Source organism: Castor canadensis, chromosome 5, assembly GCF_047511655.1.
Source record: "Castor canadensis chromosome 5, mCasCan1.hap1v2, whole genome shotgun sequence".
NCBI classification, from domain to species: Eukaryota; Metazoa; Chordata; class Mammalia; order Rodentia; family Castoridae; genus Castor; species Castor canadensis.
In genome coordinates, this window is record NC_133390.1 from 107,015,765 (window position 1) to 107,033,776 (window position 18,012).

An 18,012-nucleotide genomic window follows, 5' to 3' on the forward strand; every position below is an offset into this window, starting at 1 on the left:
TAGATTTCATATTGTTGAAATTGTTGTAAGAAGGGGAGGAGGGAGAATGATGAAGGGGTGAATCTAACTAAGATATACCATAAGTACACATGTAAATATCATAATGTATCCCCCTGTACAATTGTTATATACTAATAAAAATTTACTAAATAGGAAATTAAAAGAATGATATTAATTTCATTGTATTGTGAATTTTTTAATCATAAGAGAATAACTGTAAATAACTGTATTGTTATTTGCTTAACCAATCATTACTGGTATTAAATATTTACTTGTATGAATATGATAAATTTGCTCTTGGAATTTCTACTGGGATGATTTTTATAATTTTCTTAAGCCAATAAATATACAAAATGAATAAATGCTCTTTTTCTGCAGATAAATTATTCACTGAAATTTCATAAGTTACTAGGGACCTTTATTCTGAGGCAGAGGAAAGGAGCAATGTAGTTAAGGTCAGCTTGAGGATGTATGGCTAAGGCCCCATACACTGTGTTTGGTCCCCCTACACTCCACATTCTCAATTGTTTTTGTAGCTGAGGTTACCTATCTCTAAATTAAGCAATAAAATGCTAAAATATGGCCACAGTGCACATGGGCAAGTACAACAAACCTAATGATAATTTTGCTTGCTTTTTATTCCTTTTATTATTATCATTGTACAACAGAACTTAAGGGATTTTTATTCATTTAAAATCATTTGTTGTTATAAACAATGAAAACTAGGCTTGCTGCCATTGACTACAAGCATAGGTCAGACACTTGATAAAGATGAATGTAACACCCTCACACAGCATCATTTTGCCCCATGTTAAAACTAAATGGAACTCAAGATGACTACCTTTCAAAAGAAAAGTGTTTTCTACCTCTTTGCCAGAATCCTTACATGCCCTTGCTCTGCCCATTTCTACCCCACACAAACTCAACTTCATGGTTGGAACCACTCTCCTTCTCCGTTCTCCTTCTATCAAGTACCTTGTCTAATTTATCTCTCTACCCTTAGTTATAACCACAGTGGTCAAAAAATTGCAGGGTCTCTATAAATGTTGAAATAAAATGGTACCTTGAATGATAATTGTTCTTCCTTCTACACTCTTCTGTAAAACCTCTTATTCTTTTAGTATATTTAATGAACGATTATTTGTGTTTTGTTTTCTAAAAAGACCAATACATACTCTGTAACACTTTCTATACACAATGCCTCTAAGTTTAGACTAGTAGCTATCTCAAATACCTTTCCCATGAGTAATTAAGAGGTTAGTGTTCCAAGGAATAGTTAAGATAGTTTAAAAATATCAAAATAAGAACATAATAAGTGCTAAACAGATGGAACATTTTTAAAGTAGCAAAGCAGAAGTTGGGCATTGCAACTCATGCCTGTAATCCCATCTACGAGAGAAGCAGAGGCAAGAGGATCTCAAGTTTGAAACCAGCACCAGACTGTATCTCAAGAACAAAATATAAGCAAAAGGGCTGGGGAGGGGGGTATGGCTGAAGTAGTAGAGTGCTATAGGCAAGCTCAAGGCTGTGAGTTCAATCACCAGTATCATCAAGAAAAATAAAGCAAACAAACAAAAAAGTACAAAAGAAGTTCAAAAGAAAGAAAGATTGATGTGTGCAGGTGTCATTGGGAAAGGATTCTTAGAAGAGGCAGAACTTAAATTAAATCTCAAAGACACTACAGAAGAGGACAGGAAAGAATAACAAATATGAGCAAGGGTTCAGAGCTGTGATGTATAGTAACTTTCAAGGATTAATGACAGAACAATTTGTTGAAGTAGAAGGTCAATGTCCAGAAAGTAAAAAGGAAGTGCCAAAGACAAGAAGGGGTTCAGTTCTAGAAGATTGCTATTTTCATTCCGAAGCTCAGAGTTTCTTTTAAAGCAGCAGAAAATGACCGTAATTTTATAATTATTAATTTTGGAAGAACATTTTAAGATAGCTTTCAAGAAAGGAGATATTACTAAAGGCAATGAGTCTAGTAAAAATGTTGTTAATATAGCATAGAGATTAAGAACTGCTGTGAAAATTAGAAAAGCATGTTGTTTGATTGAATATGACTGAAGGTAAGAGAGCTAAAGCAATACTATTGACAGACATAAGGGGAAAATAATAGATCAAAGGGAAGTCATTTGGAGAAGAAAATAAAACTCCCTAGTCTGTTGACTCTGGGTGCTATCAAAGCACTTCATATCAGATGGGTATGGGAGTACATGCCTGCAGTCCCAGCTATGTGGAAATGTAGGTAGGAAGATTTCAGGCCAAAGCTGGACTGGAGAAAAAAGCCTGATACCACATGTGAAAAATAACTCACACAAAAAGAACTGGGTATGTGGCTCAAGTAGTAGAGTGCCTATCTAGTCAACACAAGGTTCTGAGTTCAAGCCCCAGTTCTTGTTACCAAGATGATTAGAGGTATAGGACTACAGATCAGAACAGAAAATTTCCAGTGTTCCTAGAAGGTATAGGAAACCACTTTTGGCCTCATATTGTTACCAGTATCTAAGGTTAATACTTTACCCATGAGACAGAAATTAGTAGAAGGAAATAGACCTATTCAAGGCCGGTCCTGAGGAAAACAAAGACTTTTATGTCTCAAATCTCCAACTTGGTGGGAGTGCTGTCAGGTGCACAGAGGGCGTTTGTGGGTCAAAAGTGGTTACAGTGAGGCAATGGGCAGGAAATCCCAACCTGGGCAAAGTATTTCTCTCCAGAAAATTGCCTTTTTCTCTTCTTCCTCCTCTTCTCAAAAGTCCATCAGACTTGGGCCCCTGACCTCCTCTTTTCAGACAAACACATTACTTTTCTGCAAGTCAATGAATGAGCTGAGGAGAGGAGGAGTCAATGTAGATGCTTCTCTTTAGAATTTACAATACCAGGTGAAAAGCATGGAATAAATTAAGGGAGAGAGCACAACAGTAATGGTTTCTTTCTGCTCTGTGACAATATTATATGTATGTATTGAATAATGGCCTGCTTTGAGGCATTTAATACAGTTTGTTAATATTTTGAAGTGACATCTAAGAAGAATCCATGCATGTCCCTCTAAACCAAAGAAAAATAGACAAATTTCTGAGCTTTAAGGGCCATTATTTCAATGCATATTTGCCCACTAGAAATATCTAAAATAGCTACAAACAGGAGGAAATGTGGGTCCAAAGAGATCACAGGGCTGTGGAAGTCCAAAGTGTTAGCTGCTCTGCTAATCGGTCTCCTTTTCTTAGGCAGCTCAGAGCTCGTTAGGGCTGTATTTCCTGTCTATTAAATGGCAATGTTAGAGCAGATAGTCTAGAACTTTCCTTCTAGCCCTAATTCTTGTTTCTATTTAATTTCACTGTATTAGAGCAACAGTATCATAACTTATAAGGAAAATCTTTGCATAAAAGAACAAGAACACAGAAAAGGAAGATGAGAGGCTCTTTGCTTTAAAAGCTACTTGTCCATCAGGGCAGACTGCCTTCCTTGTATCACTTCAGACTTCTTCAAAAAGCATTTCCTGTGTCTCTGATTTAAGGGAACTAAATGGCTGCTTAGAAATACATCAATGAAGTAAAATTCTAATGAAAATGGATAATAATATCATGTTTTGACACATGTATATTTAATGAGTAAAAATTCATACATTAGTCTTTCTCAATGTGCCTAATTCTTCTAAGGTAAATGTGATTAGTATTCTTATTATACTAATCAAAGTATAACCAGAGCAAGCCACTATCCACTGTTACCATGTCTTGTTCCTGGTGCTTTTTATATGTAATATACAGAATCTCACTGAATCCTCCAAATAGGATAAGCATTTTTACTTTTTACAAATTATGAAGGTGAGGGTTAAAATGTTGAAAAACTTACTCAACTATCTTTTTTGTTTAGTATAAGCTAGAAGTAGTAGTTGAATGCAGATTTTATTTCAAAAACCTTTTTTTTCCTTGCCATACCTCTACTATTACACAAGCATAAGGAAATAACATCACAGTGATATAATAAAAATAATGGTGATTTTTGTCCCCAGTTTCTGTAACATATCTCCTAAAATCCTTGGAATTGCTGGAGTGATAACAGTGTCTTTTGTGTTCTGTGACAGAACTAATGGCTGGTGACCTCTAGATAGCTTAAGGATGGAGGCTGATTGCCTGGAAGACCCAGGTATGACTAGAGGGTTTAGACTTTCAGCCCTACTTCTTAACTTTAAAGGACAAGGACAAATGAGGGGCTGGAGACTGAGTTAATCATCAATGACCAATTATTTTATCAACCATGCTTATTTAATGAAATCACCATAAAATATCCCTAAATAACAAAGTTCTTAGTCTGTCACCTCCACTCCATGTTCTGCACCATTAGTCTCTTCCATTTCACTGGATGTGAGTTGCATCCTTTATAACAAACCAGTAAGTATGAGTGAAGTGTTTATCTGAGTTTTTCAAGCTAGTCTAGCAATTTATCAAACAAAGAAGATCACGCGAACTTTTGATTTACAGCCAGTTGGTCAGAAGTACAGGTAGAAACTGGACTTGAGACAGGTGTCTGAAGTAGTGACAGTCTTACAGCCTGAGCTCTTTACCTGCTAGGTCTGTGCTCCTCTAGATAATGAAAAATAGAATGTAATTGAGTTGTAAGCCATCCAGTTGGTGTCTGGAGAGTTGGCTGATAAAAGGAAAAGAAAAGATCATTTATTGTCAGTATATTGGAAGTAAAAATAGTTCAATTACTTAACTTTAAAATTCTCCTTCAGAGGCAGTAATTTAGAGAATTAACTTTGCCACTAGGTTTCTTACAATCCAATCTATGCTGTAGGCTAGAGTAAGCCACTCAACCTTACTGTACCTCAGTTAAAATAAGGATAATAATGACAGTGCCTACAACACAAGGCTGCCTTAAGTATTAATTAAGTAAATATAAATAAATTACTCCCTAAACTTGGTCCATATAAATGGTAATGGTTACTATACACCAAGATAAGTGCTTGAATACATTATTTTATCTAATTACGGTAACTTAAGAGATGGAGATAACTATCCTCAATTTACTGACAAAAACACTGAGGTCCAAAGAAACCAAAGAACTGGTCCAAGATCACATAGCAGTAAATGGCAAAGCTTGAGTGTTAACCTAAATTCACTAATTCCAAAGAACCCATTTCTTCTAGGACAACATATTTAAAACAAATTTATTTATCAAGATAATTTATGCTAGATATCTCAATAGAAAAACCCTAGTTTTTCAGTAGCTGAAGTAGAAGTTTGTTGCCTTGGAGCAATCTAATTCTGGTCTGATGCAGAGCTGGTGGCCTTGGTTCAAGCTGCAACTCTGCCATGTGGAACACATGACTTCCAGATTCTCAGTGGCAGAGGACAAGCAAGATGGAGATAGTACACAAGCTTTCAATGACTCAGCTCAGAGTCACACAAATATATAAATCTGTATATTACCCACTGGCCCAGACCAGTCACATGGGCCTGACCTGACTGTAAGCTAGATTGGGAAAGTCAGGGAGCTAATGAATGACTGATAAGCTTTGTGTCTCTCAAAATATTGCTTAAAATAAGTATTTGAGTTTTTAGATAACCCTCTTAAGAGTTTTATTTTGGGGAAACACATTCCAAAATTGTAATGGTAAGCCTAGTAAAATGAGCACCTATTATTTGATCGGCCTAGTGATGTTCTTTTCCTTCCCTGGAAAGTTTAGATGAAATAGAGTTTTAAAAACTCAGCCTCTGCCCAATGACAGTTTTTATATGTGAGACTTTCTAGCTGTCAGCCGTCACTGGGATTGAACTACTCTTCAGTGTGGAAATAAAAAAGAAAACAAAGGAAAAAGGAAAAACAAAAGACAGAAACACTCTCAATAGTGACTAAGACTCTATTTCCTATCTCCTAGAGCTTGGGCTAATGGATACTCAGTATTGCCTTACCAAGAATTTATGACTCAGCTCTAACCTGACTGAGCCTGTATCACATTGGCTGGTCAGTATCTGTGCTGGGTACTTAAATGTAATTTTAACCCTTCATTGATCTGCTTACAATCTTCCTTCTATTTACTTGGTTGAATTTTTTGACAAATCCCTTTTTACCTTTTAGTTTGAAGTGGATTTCTCTAATTTCCAGTCAATATTATCCAATGAACTCATTGGTTCATTTAACAAATATTTATTGAGCACTTACAATATAGGTTTGGTTAGAACTAGAGCTATGTGTTGCTTGATAGAGAACAAAGCAGCAGTGTCATATATATAATTTTTAATAAGTAGAATTTCTGAGGTTACTATTATTAGCAACATGTTAAAGTCCCAAAGGCAGGGAGGTAGTCAAAAAGGGATCAGTCATGGACTATCATTTCCAACAAACTTTTAAAAATTATGAAGCACTGAAATATTCCTGAATAGTCTGATCAGAGTGTTCAGGAGTAATGAACCTTATGAAAAATAATTTAAGTGCTTCTCAAGTACTACTTTTTCTTTTGTCCTAAAGTATGTATTTAATAACTACCTTGTATGTATATAAATATAAAGAAAACCTCTAGAGATGTAGAGATGCAAACAGTTTTAAGTAAGCAGATGAAGGATATGTGAGTTCAATTAAAGATAAAATAATGTTTTGCCACATATAAAATGGACTTAAATATCATGTTTTGAGATGTTAATACTTTTATTCATTTTTTCCTAGAAAAATCCTAGCTTCTTTTTTTTTTTTAAGATATAAACTCAGAGAATTAAAAAATAAACATATTTCTAGGGCATTAAAGTATTTTCTGCAAAATATATATTTAAATTATGTAAGCCTAGTGAATAAGAAAGATATTAACTCAATCTTTTTTTTAAATTATATGTTACTTCAAAAATTATGATGATGGTGCTTGATAAACATTTCTAAAAATAAAGTATTCAATACTCAATGTATCCTGAATTTATGTTTCATCTCCAGGATTAATGAGAGACCAGGATTATTACTTTCTTTTCACTCAGTCAGAAAGGTTAAGTTTATAAGATCTCGTTTTTGTGCCAAGGGATTCACATGTTGAGAATTTCTTTTCACTCTGCTAGAGTATCTTGTCTTAAACTGTCATACAAAACTCATCACTATCCACATCAGATGCGATAGTGCCAGCTGCTCCTGTCTCAGATAAGAATTCTCCAGCTTCAGAGTTTATATGCTGACCATCCTACAGTTTCTGTACCACTTATTAGGCTGTAAATTTGATTAGTAATAAGGATTTCCATCTGAGCTTAAATAACAATACCCCTTATGAGTACAAATGTTTTAGCAGCTCCATAAATTGATTAGACACTCTCTCCTCTATCCTTCCAGGTCTCATCTCTATATCTCTTTCTCAAAAGTCTCCATTCTCTTAGTTCAAGATGGCTCCAGAACACCAGTCACCACATCATTAACCCCGCGGTTAGATGGCCTGCCTCTTTCCCTTAATTAGATTTTGCAAAAATTCCCACATAGCACTTTCACTTACAACTCATTGACCAAAATTTTGCCACACGGATGAACCAACATGGGTTGCAATGAAAATGGAGATGTGTGGTCCTTTACCTCATTGGAAATATATCCAACTAAAATGGAAATTATAACTAAGGAAGAAAAGACTAGAAATTGGGGGAAGTCACAATATCCAATAGATGTTCATATAAAACACATTAAGAAAAAGAACACATTCATTATTACATGTGAAGAAGAAGGGACATAACTTTACTTTGTTGATATAATTTTAATGGAGTCATAGGAAAAGTTGTGCAATGGGCGCCTAGTTGAAAACCAGTATTATCTTTGTGTCATAGATTAAATTTGTATGTTGAAATTCTTACTCCAATGTGATGGAATGAGGAGTGGGACATTTGGGAGGTGATTAGGTCAGAGAACTCTCTACCTTCTGCTTTAGGAGAACAAAAATAGAAATGGAAGTCTACAGTTCAGAAGTCAGCCCTTATGGGAGCCTAACAATTTTGGCACAACAACCTCAGACTTTTAAACTTTATTTTTTCTAAAAAAAAAATCAATTTATGTTGTTTGTAAGCCTTCTGGTCTGTGGTACTTTGCTATAGTGGTTCAAACTCAGTAAGACACTGTGTGTAGAGAAAGTTGCTCAAATATGAAATAGAGAGAAAAAAAGAAAAGGAGCAGAGAGAAAAGAGGGGTACTCTGACTTTTCCTTGAACTAATTTTATATGAGGTTTTTCTTAGCCACCAAAAGGACAATGAATAAAAAAGACCACAAAAATAAGAAGGAAGAAAGATTTTTTTTAAAATACTTGCTTTATATGCATGGTAAAATGTCAGCATTTTTATGCCTTAAGAGGCATTTATGACATTAGGAAGGATATTTAACCACATAGATTGTGGCATTAGGATATTTCTCTTTTTTAGAACCAAGAGTTTTATTTATTAATTACCCTTTATTAATATTAGATATTTTCAGTTCAAGACAGAGATTCTTTCAGGCATTAGGATATTTATCTATTGAGAAATTGATCAGCAAAGCAATGGAGGAGCACAGCTAGCCCATCTCCAATTGTAATGAAACCAAGTTTTAGATTCTGTGTTCCGTATCAGCATGTTGAAGAGAAACCCACCTTGACCTACACACACATTGCTTTCCCACAAGCACTTATCTAATAAAGATCACTAATATTTGGTCTGTGTGGTAGAGTGGCACAACCAGCTTCTCTCTTTTTCACTTCTGTAGCCTCTCTTAGAAAGCTAAATATTTAACTTAGCTTTCTGTGTACACCAATCACCATGGCTAACAAACAAGAAGATAACCGTTTCCTGCCTCGCCATTCCAAAGTGACTTCCACTCCTGTGCAAATCCATATACACACAAAGCCTTGAGGAACCAGAGATTTAGGGATGATGTCTCCATCATTGTTTTGACGTTTTCTTCATATTTGCTTAAACTCACAGCATACTTGTACGATTTTAATTATCATTCCAACTTTGGAAAATATAACGTCAAAATTCAAGAAGGTGGTAATAAGAAAACACAGAATTAAACGCCACATATGACCCCAACTCCTTTTCCCCCATTGTTCTCATTTCCTTCACTGGATAGCATGCAAGTCTGCTTTTAGCTAAATTGCCATGAGAAAAAGAAGAAACAGAGAAAGTTAAATGACTTGTTAAAGCAACAAGTAAGTGCCAAATGAGTGGTACAGAAAAGTTACCTTAGGAACTCAAAGGAAGAATAAATGTCAAAAGAAAGATTGTTTCAATACTTAACCATCACCAATAAGATGACTCATAATTACTTTCCTAAATAAGATTCTGTTCATAATGACTCATTCATGCTATTCTTTGAGTAGTTCTCTAGCAAATTTTACAATCAAAGAATGAGCAGATTACTCAATGTTTTTCAGGTCACTTGAAACTGATTTATAGGAAAGAGAACACAAGTTGCAGCAACCCAAGAAAAGGAAGCAAAGTTGTAGGATAGCATTGGTGATGGTCTCCCTCGGTGGTCTTTTGCCGATTGTTGACTTCACCAATATGACCTGTGTTACATCTTAACAGAGTTCTGGGACTTGTGGTGGCATGCTTCACAAGAGGAGATACAGTTGTTGAATAAATACAGCTAAGTGGAATTCCATCTTCTCAGTAGACACTGTTTTCCAGTATGAAGGGCTATGGGCATGGGACTGGATTTGTTATTATCCTATTCAATAAACACTCAGTGTTTTTTGTACTGAGAACTGTGTTGGGATTCAGGAATTCAGATATAATTGAGATCTCATGATCCTAAGCCAAAAAAGAAAGAATGAAATGGGAAGGGAGAAGGGAGGAAAGAAAAAAGATATTTTATTTGGAACAAATAAAAATTTAGAGGATGAACCAATTTGGGTTATAACATATATATATATACACACAGAACCATCACAATGAAAGTCCTTGTATAGCTATCTTCAACAAACAAAAATGTATTTTTTTTTCAAAAACAGAACAAGAAAGCAGTGAGAGACGAAGATTAAGGAAAGGGTGTAGGAGGGTGAATATAGTGGGACTATCATGTCTCATTTATTTAAATGGAAAAATAAGACCTTTTGAAACTATTCCAGGAATGAGGAAAAGGAGAATAAATGAGAATGATGGAGGGATGAATTCAACTATGATATATTACAAGAACTTTTGTAATTGTCACAATGTACCTCCAGTACAATAATAATAAAAAAGAGAAAAAAAAAGATGATTGTTCAATTCTACCCAGACTTTTATTATGTTGAGAAAGAATTACTTAATTTGTTCATTTATTTATTCAACAAATTATAAAAGTCATGACTAGAGATATTGTCTTGAAAATGTTAGGTAAGATTTTGTCTTAGTGGAGTTTGGGTGGTATGATGCATATCCTGATTTTGCTATGTTATCTTAAGCAGATCACATAATAATTGTCTGAACCTCAGGTTCTTGATATGTAAAATCAAGGCTCACCCTTTCCTAATTTTCCAGGTTGTTAAAATACCAAAAGTGAGGGTTTTTTAAATAACCCTCTTTTTTGGCTTGTAAACCATTTTACAAATTCAAACAGAACTTTTTCCACTCTGCTATCCTTCACTCAATGCAATTTAGTATTGAACAAGAAAATTATATAGTAGCCAGGGTAAGTTCAGCAACCTAAAGTAATCTTAGTATCATCACTAAGAATCAGAGGGGACAAACATTAAAGACAATATGTTCTAAATTTTGGCTAACAGTAGTTTGTATTGAAAGCTTTTGCTATAACATATCACAGCAAAAATATTCCCATCATGACATCCATCTGCCCATTTTTCCATATAACTCTACATGAGGATTTTCCTTGACCCTGCCAAAAATATGCCCCAATTGACTTGAAATGTGATAGCTGGGACAAAACAAAAGGATGGCTAAAAGCCACATTTATATGATTAGACACAAACACTTCCTGAAAGATTTACTGTCATGATATCAGATAGAACATAATTTCTTGCAAAAGTGTATTTTTTGAGATTTATAAAAAAAATTATCATTGTACAAAAAAATTCTCCTAAACTGCTAGTGTCTTCCACTCCTGGAACATCACCAGAAAGACATGTAGACATCACTACTGGAAAGTGTTTATGCAGTCTCAGTGCCCTTTCAGTTTTCTCAACTGAAGGAAATATGATTACCTCAGATACTCATATGTGAACTTGAAAAACCCAGAAACTTAGTTAACACTCTTGAGTTAAAACCATATCTAATTACTGAACACCACATGATTTTTAAAAAATTTTTCTCTACCAGGAGCTCAACTCATGGTTCTGGATAGTTAAGTCCCATAGAACAAATTGCTGACACTTTTGAGCTCCAATGACATCACCTAGGGTTTAATTCTCATTTTTCTGATTGACTCCCTCTTTCTCACTCTTCTTCTCAGTTTCTCACCTTCAACCACTGACTTATTTGAAGCAGAGGCAACAATAAATGGCTTGTCAAATGAAGAAAGAGTGAATATACAATTGAAGAGAAGAAGACATATTCAAGACACAGGGGCTCACTGCACAGCCTGGGGATCAATAACTTTCTATTGCAAGAGAGAGGAAAAGATTAATAGTGTCCATCAAGGTAAAAAGGGGTTAATATACTTAAATGTCAAGAAAATGAGAAGTCAAGAATACAGATATGTAAGTAATTGATGTAGAAGACTAGAAATAGAAAATTCCTAATTGACCCTGATTTTAAGACATCAGATTCTTGCTCTTGATCTTTTTCATGTTTCCTGCTTAAGTTAGGGAGAAAGAGGAAGTCAGGGTGAAGAGAATATAAAAATTAGAAAAGAAGCCAAAGCAATGTTTAATCTTCAACACATTATTATTTTTCTGTGTTTTGATTATATGTTTAGGGATTCCTGTTAGACTACATATTTGCTTGAAAAAGCAATAGCTATGCGTAGTACTTACCATTCATTGACAAATAAATATTAAATGACTATTATGTTTATAAAATTGGAATAGTACCTGTTGCAAAACAGGCTATCTTGCACCAAGACCTTTAGAATATAATCAGGGAACTATCACTTACATTCAAATAATTCCAAATTAAGCGAGCATAGAAGAAAAACCAAAATGTTGTGTAATTCAGAGGGAACAGAGCTCGTGTCTAAGCTGAGATACTGAGGACATGACTTATGGAGGAAGAACTCCAGTTGATTCTAAAAGGATGTTTGAGATTTCAAAAAATAAAGATGGAGGATAAACAAATACGAACTTACAGAGGTGCAGAAGCCAAAAGTCCCTAGAGGAAGTTTTGGGGATTTTTTTTTTCTTTTTTCTTTTTCTTTTTTTGGCAAAAGTCCACAGTATGTAACATTCCATAAAGGAGAAGTAGGAAGGTGAGACTTAAAAACAAGGTCTTAATAAACTTGGTTAAAATAAAAGGTCTTGTTCTGCTTAAGAAAATGAAGAGCTTAGCATAGATCTAAATGTGTACCAGTGAAAATCATTTCCTTAATTCCACTATAATTATAATTAATGCAAACAAAGAAATGTGTATTGCACCAGATATTTAGACAAACTAGTATTTTCAGTACATTGTGTTAGTTTCGCAAACAAACACGATTTCCTGAAGCCTTCCAAAAGTAATGCAAAAATATTTTGAAGAGGGTATTATACATATATCTATAACAATACAGAAGTGCTAAGGATTTAATTTAGCAACACATGGGTTGAAAATTCGTTTCTTCCTCATGGTGTTCACATACAGAAATTCTAAGTAATTTGAATATTTGGAATTAATTGCACTCATATTTTCATGTTGCAACAAATTAGAAACTGTCAAACTGGTTTTGAAAAGGAATTTTTTAAAACATTGAATACAAAAAGAACTGAGGTGGATATGGCAGAAAACAAGATGGGGTTTGACAGCAAGTTTGGGAAAGATAAAAGAAATTGAATTCTAATATGTCTTTGGTTCCTACAGCAAGTAATTAAAAATAAGTGAAATGAGTCTGATGAAGCCAGGGAAGTCTGTTCTCCCATTTTTGCATAAAATTATGAAGAACAGAACTAAAAGGCCTTTGAGAGATTCTCTCGGGTAAATCTGGAAAGCTTCTCTAATAAGCATAAATAGTATAAAAATTACCCAAAAATTTAAGGTGATTTGGGTTTCTTTCCAGCATCCCAAACATTGAAATGCTCTAATTTTCTGAGACAATAATAAGATCCAAAGGTATAAGCAAATAATATAAAGTCATAATTACCCCTTGCCATTTTATGATTTTCAAAACAAAATCATGCTCCATGAGCAAGTTAAATGTATTTAAATCAAACAGAAATGTAGCATTTAAAAGGACTTAATTTTCCCCATGCAGAAATTATTTTAAAGATAACAGAAACTAATCTTAAATCATTTAGGGATTATTAATTCATGTAATTTTTAAAAATGGATCTGACTTATATCTTTGCTGTAACAACATCAATATTTTACATTTATATTCTTTGTTATGAAATATCTCCTGAGTCATGCATAATATTTAAAAGTTAAGAGTTGAAGGATAATTTATTGAGTGATTATTTGTGTTTAGTCCTCCCCAATATTTTTCCTTCTCTTCCATTAAAAAAAAATTATCTGATTTTGAAATCAAAAGTTATCTAAGGAACAATATCTGTATTTTTGTTGCTGAAACTCTGGATTTATGAAAGGAATTAATACAGATTACCACATGAAACACCTGTGAGGAAATGTTTTAGATTTACTTCTCAGATTAAGGAGAGAAGGCTATTTGAGATTTTGGAAGTGTCACTGCCAAAGGTTTGTGACTTTGCACTGATATTTGGCAGTGCCTCAGAAGGAAATGCTTGTTGCAAACCCTTGACTCAACAATGGGTGCCTTCCAGAGGCTCTGCAACTTACACAATATGATCATGAAACACAGGATAGTTGAGATAACTCCTTCAGATTAGATCCTCTCACCTTTCATAGTACCTGAGGTGAGAGAGAGAGTGGTGGTAGGACATTAAATTTCCCATCAACCTGATGTACTGAGAGCTTAAAATCAGATTCATTTTTATCTTTAAAAGTACTAAGATAGTGCTCCCGTCAGCAGCACATATATTAATACTGAAAGGATACAGAGAAGATCCATGGCCCCTGTGCAAGATGACCCACAAATTGGTGAACCGTTCCATACTTTAAAATGAGACTTGTTGAAACTATTCTAAGAAGGGGAAGAAGGGATAAAGGAGAAGTATGGAAGGGGTGAATCTAAATAAGATATATTGCAAGCACTTTTATAACTGTCACAATGTACCCTCAGCACAATAATATAATAAAAATTTTAAAAAGAAAAGAAATAAATATCATACTAAGCAATAAAAAGATACTAAGACATTTCTTGCACACCTATGTTTTTACTCTAAACTATGTCTGCTATTTAGCAACTATATCATGTAGCACAAATGAGCTGTTTTGTTTCTAGTTGAAACAATGATTTTAATCTAGAATTGTATGATTTTTTTGAAGCTAAATAGTATGTACTTGGCTTGCATGCTTTACTTAACATTTGGGAGCCAAAATGTTAACATAAAAGAAAATTCTCTTTTTCCCTAAAATATTACTTTTACTGTGCAGTTTTCTCCCCAGGAGCATGTATTTAGTAATGCTTGAGTGCTTTCTACCATCCATTCTTTCTTGCAACAAATGGATGTAAGAAAAGCAAATTATCATCTCTGGCCATTCATGGAATGAGTCTGCAATATTCCCCTATGCCCAGAAAACCCTCCCCTTCTGACTTTTGATAAAGTGACACCTATTGTTTAAAAATGCTTGTGGTGGAAAAAATATTATTTAAATGATCATGGATTATTGTTGCTAAAAAAAAAAATCCACAATGTTCTCTAGAAACTCCTGGGAATAGACAATACAAATTTGGAAATCAGCACCACTCACTGAAGCCATTTCGTGCTAAAGACTACCATTATTCTTGACTCTTCGTTAGTTCTCCAGAATATGCCTCTTTCTAACTTTCTTTTTCCCTGGCAATAAATAGATGCCCTATTTGTCAAGTTGATAAATGGGCTAATAGGAGGAAATATGCTTGTTAGGACTTAACTGTAACTGTAGTCATTAGCTTGCAATGAAACCTTTCATTATTTGCAATTTCTTGAACTTCATTTTCCCTTAACTGTATCAAAAGTAAATGCATATTTGCTAATGACATGCCTTTCAGGTTTTACACTAAAGTTCTCTGATTAAACACTAACCCAAACAAGCTGATCTACTACCTATAAAGGCCTCAGAAGAAGCATTAAAAAGTGAGGAGGACTTTGAGTTTGTCAATGTCATGACATGAGAATATGGTTCTTTGCCAGTGTCTGGATGATCCTGCAAAGAACCCAAGTACCTCAACATTATTCTCATTTTCCTGATAACTTTTTAAAGGAAAGCAATGATATTTTCCTAGTAAATTTATTGAACTTATTAAAAGTATTAAAGGATAGAAAATCATGGCAAAATAAATTAAGTAAGGCAGAATGCTAAGGATATTGTTTTTCCTATGATAGAGAAATGTCTAATAATTTCGTCCTATTAATTCTTTTTTCTCTCCTCAAAGTTACTAGTATAATTTGTATGGTACATTATCCATAAGTGATTCAGGCCTAAGCACATTACAACCTGTAAAGTTTAAAGGTAAGTTTATAGAAAACTGATAAGGAATGATATCCCCCCCACACCGGCCTGATAAAAATAATAAAACCCCAAAGTTTATGGTTTTATTATCTAACAGGACATAAATCTTATTTTGTCTTTCCTTTCCTTACTAGCTACATAAATCCCAGCATTTCATACACTTTTCAAATCATTCTTTTTGTTAGCTAATTAATAAGTCAAATAAAATTTTAACCCATACTGGTTATCTATTTGTAAGGCTACAAGCATTTGGAAAGGAGATTGTCCTTCCTTTGAGGCAGCACTAGCAAAGCCCATTCTAGGCCTTCCCACCTTTCCAAAGCTCTGCCTTATTGGAATGAATTCCATAGATACAATGATCACGTGTCCATGTGATCCATAAGTAAGGATTGTGGTCCTCACAGCATCCCCTGCTCTAGCACAGAGCCTACCTTACATAAAAGTCTTATAATTTCTATCAGAATTGGCTGCTCCTTCCCCCCTTAACATAACCTGAAATAAAGAGCAAATCTTGACAATTCACCCATTATAATAGTATCCCTTTTTATTTTTTATTTAACAGAAAACAGCTTGTCTCCTTAACAGTAAAGAATCAAGTGACAGAAAATAAATGAATTTCTAAATTTAAAGCAGGCATTATGTTGCTACAGCAACCAGAATCTACAATTATATAATGCAGATAATCTCCTATCATAAGAACACAACCAAATATATGCTGGAAAGGAACTGATCTTAGAAATTGTAATTATTGAAAGAAATGAAGAGATGACATTTTATAGTTCACTAAAGAGCACAATACCATTTTAAAGTGATAATCTATTCTTGTTATTTTTATCTCCATGAAACTAAAACCTGTTTTAAAACATGCCTTTAGACATAGAGGAGATGAATATAAAAACATAGGGAACTCCAAAAGTAAATCACAAATGATTTTTTAAGATAAGCCACATTTATCATATGGTAAAAGTTGCTATGGTAACACTTAGCCCTACTGCCAATAAAGTTGACCTGGTCTTTATTTTATTTAAAACTTTAGATACTCAAAACACAATAGCCATAATCAAATTACCGGAGGTATGTTCATAAATGCACACATATACCACCAAAATTATAGAAAAGCTAATGATTAGAAATGATGTCTTCAATTTAGATTGACCTAATACTTGTTAAAATTTTTGTGTGTGTGGTGTGGAGTTGTCAGTTGTTGTTTGGTTTGTTTTTGTTGCTTTTTCTCTAATATATTTGTTTCATTTACAGCCTCTTATTTCTTTTTATATTTTAAAAGGAATATTTTAAGTCAATCTAATAAATTCCATTGATAAACTCAAGTACATGTATGGAAAAACTAGGCAGGGGATTGTGCATTCTATTCTCTTACAGTCATGACAAATTCTGAATGACTAAGGATATTATACTATTCATTTCAACTACTTCAAAATAACTTTTTCCTCAAATTTCCCTACTAGTACACTTAATGAGATGTGTGACTTGACATTAGGCCAGTTTGGAAATTAAGATAAAAAGCCATATTAAAGCCAAATCTCAAGTTTGTACTTGATGTCAGCTGCACAATATTTATATATCAATTTCAGGGCAAAAATTTGATGCTTGATGTTGTGGGAGGTATTGTATTTTGTTTAATTTTGCTTCTTTTCAAATGCCATATAGTCTGTGCTGAAAGCACTCATCTGCAGCTGCACAGTAAATGTTTCTGCTGCCTGATTTCTTATAAATATTCTCTACTTGGGAAGTAAAACATACTAAGTACATATAAGACAGAATAAAAGCAATGCAAATCTCTTCTTTCCTTTCTCATCTTCTTCCATTCACAAACACTTTAAGACCAAAGTCAGTAGATTATGTCAGGCAGAATAGATATTGATACTTACACTAGGGGAACAAAAGAAGGAAGGAGTCAGGGTGACTTGGATTAGAGTTTAGAACTCAAAGGTGTGAGAAGCTTGCAGGGAAGAAAAAGCTACCCAGTCAGTGGCCTGCAGGGGAGGGAAAGAGTCCAGAAGGGCTAGGAAGAATTTCGAGTAGGAAGGCTGTCCAGCACCAGGTTTCAGAGTCTAACCTTGACAATGACAGGTATCTATGCAGGTCAGCATGACTCAACTTGAGGTGTCAGAACCAACTTGGTCAGGTGAGAAAGGCATTCATTTAAGTGGAAGGGTACAAACAGGTACTGAGTGTCACACAAAGCTGATTGGGGGTGCAACACAGGACATTCCACATTGTGGAGTCGGAGATGGGGGAAGTAGAAATGAGAGGATTATATAAAAGGTTACTCAAGTAAGTCAATATATTAAACATAATAGAAGCAAGTTTCTCACTGTTGGAAAAGGCATGTATCATTTGGATCTTTTTTTATTATTGTTGTGCTGG

General features: G+C 34.2%; 1 non-coding gene across 1 annotated transcript; it reads left to right on the plus strand.

The window, feature by feature from the left end:
* Nucleotides 1-14,025: 14,025 nt before the first annotated feature.
* LOC141423624 (U6 spliceosomal RNA) lies at nt 14,026-14,129 on the plus strand. Its single transcript, XR_012448466.1, has one exon. It is a non-coding gene; the product is annotated as a U6 spliceosomal RNA (small nuclear RNA).
* The last annotated feature ends 3,883 nt before the right edge of the window (nt 14,130-18,012 follow it).